The sequence below is a fragment of the Gossypium hirsutum genome, chromosome A11 (genome assembly GCF_007990345.1).
Source record: "Gossypium hirsutum isolate 1008001.06 chromosome A11, Gossypium_hirsutum_v2.1, whole genome shotgun sequence".
Taxonomy (NCBI): domain Eukaryota; kingdom Viridiplantae; phylum Streptophyta; class Magnoliopsida; order Malvales; family Malvaceae; genus Gossypium; species Gossypium hirsutum.
The window spans coordinates 21,575,731-21,581,730 of NC_053434.1; positions in this window are offsets into that span (position 1 = coordinate 21,575,731).

A 6,000-nucleotide genomic window follows, 5' to 3' on the forward strand; every position below is an offset into this window, starting at 1 on the left:
AATCCAAATTGAATCAAATGCATTTAAATCAAAATTTTAAATATTACCGTAAATCAATTTATCCAATTATAATGAGATTATCATAACATTTTTCCAAATTTTATAATATTTTATTTTTGTAAATAGAACAAATAGGTGCAGACAAATTAAGCCCCTAAATCTTAATATTGAAATTGATGAGTGCTGAGTTTATATTAAAATTTTGTTTGGTAAATTGATAAATACAAGTGTTAAATGTAATGGCGTTGTTTGATAAAAGTACAGACTAGTTTTTAAATTATTATTTATTTATTTATTTTAATATGTTGAAAATTTTCTTTTTCAAAATAAAAACCTTTAATGGTTTTTAAAATATTATTTATTTATTAATTTTAATATATTGTTTTCATTTTCAAAATAAAAACTTTTAATGGTTTTTCAAACACTCCCTAATATTAGATAATCTAACTGTACTAAAAACAACTACCTAATAAATTAAGATACAAATTAAATGTTTCAATTTCCTAAATAGAGTTAAAATATAAATTTTAAAATTTTAAATAAATATTTTAAAAATTAAAACATTAATCTCAAATATTATTATTTTTAATATTATTAAACATACGCATTTATATAAAACTATGCAATACAAATTAAAAAAATTCAATTTCCTAAATAAGATTAAAATAATAATTTTAAAAAGTTTAAATATATTTTAAAATATTAATATCTAATATTATAATTTTCAATATCATTAAATATACATATTTATATTTAAGAAAAGTGGTACACTGCCAGTAAAATTTTTAGATTTTACAAAAAAAATTTCACAAATAAGATCAAAGGTTTAACACCAAATTTCACAAATAAGATCAGAAGTTTAACAAGTGTCTTATAAAGTATAGTAAAATATTAAAATATTTAAAAAACACATCAATTTTTTAAAACTGCTTGTAAAATAAAAAAAATACACTACCAATGTCCTAAATATTTACCCTTATATATAATTATATAATAAATTATTAATATAATTTAATATTTTAATTAACTTATTCAATATTATACTTTTATTTTAATAAAAACTAACATAAATAATATTTTTAATTTTTAAATGATGCTTAAAATTTTTATTAAAAAATATATTAACATTTAAGAATAAATATGTTACATTTTATAAATGTTAGTAATAAATATTTTATAAATACTAAAAAATCCTAGTAATAAATATGTTCCGAAGGACTTTCCAGTTTGTATAATTGGCTAGGCGGGAGGGCGCGAGGGGAAACAGTGGGGAGGAGGCGACTAACGATAACATATTTCTTTTTTATATTATTTAGAGAGGCGAAGGAAGAGGGGGCAAGAGCGATGAAAGACTTGCTAGTGGAGTATGAAGGGGTTTCAAGGCAAACTGTCAATTTTGATAAGTCACTGGTTTATTTTAGTAGCAACGTCGATGACAGGACAAAGGCTCGGATAGGGGATATCTTGGGGGTCCGTATTTCGTCTAACCCGGAAAAGTACCTCGATTTGCCAACAATTGTGGGAAGGAAGAGGAAGGAGGCTTTTGTGGGATTTAAGGAGCGGATTATGAAGCGCATTGATGGTTGAACTGCTCGTTATCTCTACGCGGGAGGTAAAGAGGTATTTATAAAATCCATTTTACAGTCAATTCCAATTTATACCATGAATTGTTTTTTACTCCCAAGTTCTTTATGTCGTGAGCTGGAAAGCCTTATTAGTAAATTTTGGTGGCGCAATAACAATACAAATAGGGGTATACGTTGGTGTAAGTGGGGCGTATTATGCAGGCCAAAAGTTTATGGGGGTATGGGGTTTTGAGATTTAGGTGCTTTCAATATAGCTCTGTTAGCTAAGCAAGCCTGGAGGCTTTTGATGAAACCGGATTGTTTACTTGCCCGTGTTGTGAAATCCAAGTATTATCAATCTACGGATTTTATGAATGCACAACTTGGTTCTTACCCTTCATATACCTGGCGCAGTATCTGGTCGGCCCGTAGGGTGATTCAAGAGGGTGGGGGTGGAGATTGGGCAGTGGCACCTCTATTAACATGTGGCGAGACGCATGGTTGCCTGGACTGGAAAAGGGACAATCGGCTCAGTCGATTGATATTAATTATACACTCGTTTCGGATCTTATTGATGTAAATACATATACCTGGCAGGCGGATGTGGTGAATAGTTTGTTTGGTAGTGATCAGGCCAGGAGGGTGCTTTCCATGCCACTGTCAAGATTCACACAGGAGGATGAATTCTTGTGGCAAGGGGATAATACGGAGGAGTATTTGGTAAGGAGTGGTTACAAGTGGCTTGTTTCAAATACAGGCGATGGTACAGAATGTGCAAATACAAGCCAGAACAATGAGCTACGAGTTTTTTACAACAGAATTTGGAACCTTAAATTGGCAAATAAAATTAAGATTACATTTTGGCGAATTGCTAATAACTTTCTTCCTACACTAAGCAATCTGGTACCTCCAAGGGTGGCAACTAGTAGCTGGTGCCCAGTATGTAGTGATGCTGAGGAGACAGTGAAGCACCTCTTCTGTGATTGTGCTGTAATTACCCAGGTTTTGAATGCTCTGCTGGTACCATTTGCTCCCTCAAACAATACAAACAATTGGAAACTATGGTTAGTTAAAGAGTTTGTCAACAGTTCCCTTGATAAATGTAAATTGTGGATGGTTGTATTTTGGGCAGTTTGGTTTAATCGGAACAGTGCTTACCATGAGGGTGTCAATCAACAAGCATATGGTATTGTGGCTTTCGTCAAAAAACATACATGCAAGAACTGGACTGTTTGGATTCGGTTTTACAAGAGGTTCAACGTCCTCCGTGTAGCATTTGGAAGCCACCAGAGGGATTTAAAGTAAAGGCAAACCTTGATGTGTCTTTCAATCATTTAACATACAAGGCTGTTGCGGGGGTCTTAATTAGGAATGGGGATGGATTAATCATGGCGGCTGGTATTTACCCTTTTGAATCTGTAACAGATTCGATTGTTGCAGAAGCAAAGGCATGTCTGAGTGCGATGATTCTGTTGAACGATTTATGGTTCCGAGTGGTGGTAGTGGAAGGGGACTCTTTGTCTGTCATCAAGAAACTGCGATGTCCTGGGGTTGACATATCGATCATTAGTGCACTTGTAAAAGAGATTAGGGCTAGGGGACAGTGTTTTGATTCAGTGGAATTTAGATATGTACCTCGACAGAGCAATCAAGCGACGCACACGCTGGCGGCGGAGAGGAGGCGTTTTGAGGGAATAAGGGTCTGGGTCGAGGAAGCTCTGGTGGGGGTGGAAGCAGTAGTAGATCGGGAACGACAACGAGTAACCTCAAGAGTTTGTGTATGCATTTCTAAATCGAAGGATTGTGGATATTTTTACTTCGGTCGAGATAAGGGATGCAGGAGCATTTTCAAGTTTTCAATGGAAGATACCATCGAGGATGGAATAGGAGCTCATAATTTTAATCTGGTTTGGAGTTTCATTTCTTCTGGTTTTTTGTTGAGTCTAGTTTTTTTTATGCTTTTCTTGTCTGTTCATTTTCCTTTAAGCTTGCTTTGCTATCTTAATTTGTTTTAAATGGACCGTTTGTTCCGGCCAACGGGGTCTTCCTGATTTTGTGGTAACAATGCTCTTCATTTAATGGTTACCAGCTAGAGTTATTTAAAAAAAAAATTCCTATCACACTCATTTTCGTACGAAAATTATAGATTTAGAATATATATATATATTTAAAAATATTATACAATAAATAATGAATTATACAGTTTGAATATAAAGATAAATTAAATGAAGTTTTGACTGTTTAAATATTATCATATATATATTTTTATTAGTTTTTAAGTAAAAATATTAAAATGTTCTCGAATAAATTATTTATTTTAATTATGAAAGGTATTCTCATAATTTCATAATTGTGTTGATGATCCAGTTGAGGGTAAAATTGACTCAATCAGGAACTTAATTAATAATATAGATATACAATTGATGGAAGTAATAAAGTGTGAATAATAAAATTAAAATGTATAAATATATATATATAAAAAACTTTAGCTGAATATAGACATGATTATGGGTCAAGTTATCTGCCTAAATCTGAAGGTCCACCAGAAAAGTAAGAGGGTTTGGGCAAAAATATATGCCCAAAAAATGGGCTTGTACAAAAAGTGATGCTCATTTTTCAAATGGGCCAAGTCTCGCGTAAATTTTTTTTGGCCTGGCCCGAATTTGACTAAATTTTTTTCTGCTATTGTTTGATGCTGCTTTGTTATTGTTTGTTGTCATTTTGCTATTATATTGTTACTATTTTGTTGTTATTGATTGAATTTTATATAACTCTTATTTTATTGTTAATTTTGCTACTATTTTAGATGCATTTGCTTGCTAAGTTGTAATTATCTTAGTTTGGCAAAAAATAAATTGCAACTATCTTAGTATTATTTAAGTATAAAGATTTTTCCTAATTTATTTTCAATTTATTAGGAAACATTTATTTTTAATATTTTAGTGTATTTAATGTATTATATTTTTTAAATTTATTTTTATATAAAAAAATATAAAATTTTTTAATATGAGTGGATCGGGCTCGAGTTTAGCATTTTTTATCGATGTCAGGCTTGAACAAATTTTAGGCCCATTTTTTGGGCTAGGCCCGAGCCTAAAATTTTGCACTGGCCGCGGCTTGGCCCATGATCATGTCTAGTTGAATGGTAAATTATATGTTTTATTAATACAACTAGCGTGAATTCAAATATTATAATATGCATATTTTTATTGATTTTTTTAAGTAAAAAAATTAAAATACCCTCAAATAATATTACTTATTTTAATTACGAAAGGACATTCCTATGATTTTTTAACTGAGTTGGTGACCTGATTTAAGGTAACACCTACTCAATCGAAAACTTAAATAATAATATAAATAAATATTTTAATAATATAAATATTACTGTTTATATAAATTCTATTTAATTTCATTTATCTCTTATAGTTACAATGTGCCACTGATGTTATATATATATATCAAATGTTGGATATTAATAAGTTTATATAAGAAATCATTTATTATAAATAAATTTCTATTATCAAACGAAAATGCTTTTATGATATTGGGTAAAAAATATAAGGGTAAGTTACACTTGTTGTACCTGAATTTTACTTTAAATTATATTTTGGTCACTCAACTTTTAAAACTTATGTATCAACTATTAACTTTATCAAATTATTATATTTTAGTTACTTAATCGTTTTCTCCCATTAAATGGATGATGTGGCATCTTAATTTAAAGGGTTAAAAAACTAATTTAGTCCTTGAAATATACATAAAATATATATTTTAATTTTTTTTCTTGAAATAATTCTAAAAAAGTTTTAATAAATTATAAAAAATTTAATCAAAGGTTGGAAATTAACCCTTGTAATGCAACAAACAATTAAATAAATTAAAATCGAAAAGATCGAACACATAAATTTTACGTGGAAAACATAAATTTTACGTGAAAAAACTCCTCAAAAGAGGATAAAAAACCACAGGTAGAATGAGATTTCACTATAATAAATGAGAGTACAAAAGATAAAGGTAATTAAAGAAAAACTCGAAGCCCCAAAAACAAAGCCCTTCAAAACAAATAACAAGATTCTCTCAGTCTAAATATTTTTGTTGTGTAAAACTTAGAGTAATTAAGCCTTATTTATAGATTGAAATTTGTAGCAAATATGACTATAACAACTCTAGGTTAATTAGAGTTTAAAGGGGGAACTAAAAATAGAGTTTAACTAAGAGAAGAAAACTGAGAAAATTTGATCTGCACGTCGTCACGTCGTCATGTGGCTTGATATGATGTCAGGATTTGAAGGACTGTCGCGTTGTCGGGATGAAGCTCTGTTGCTTGTTGGGACAAGATGACCATTGCATCATCGGGACGAAAGAATACTGCTCGTCGGGACGTCACGTACTGTTAACTAAAATAGGAGGTATTTACCCACATTAAAATTATTAA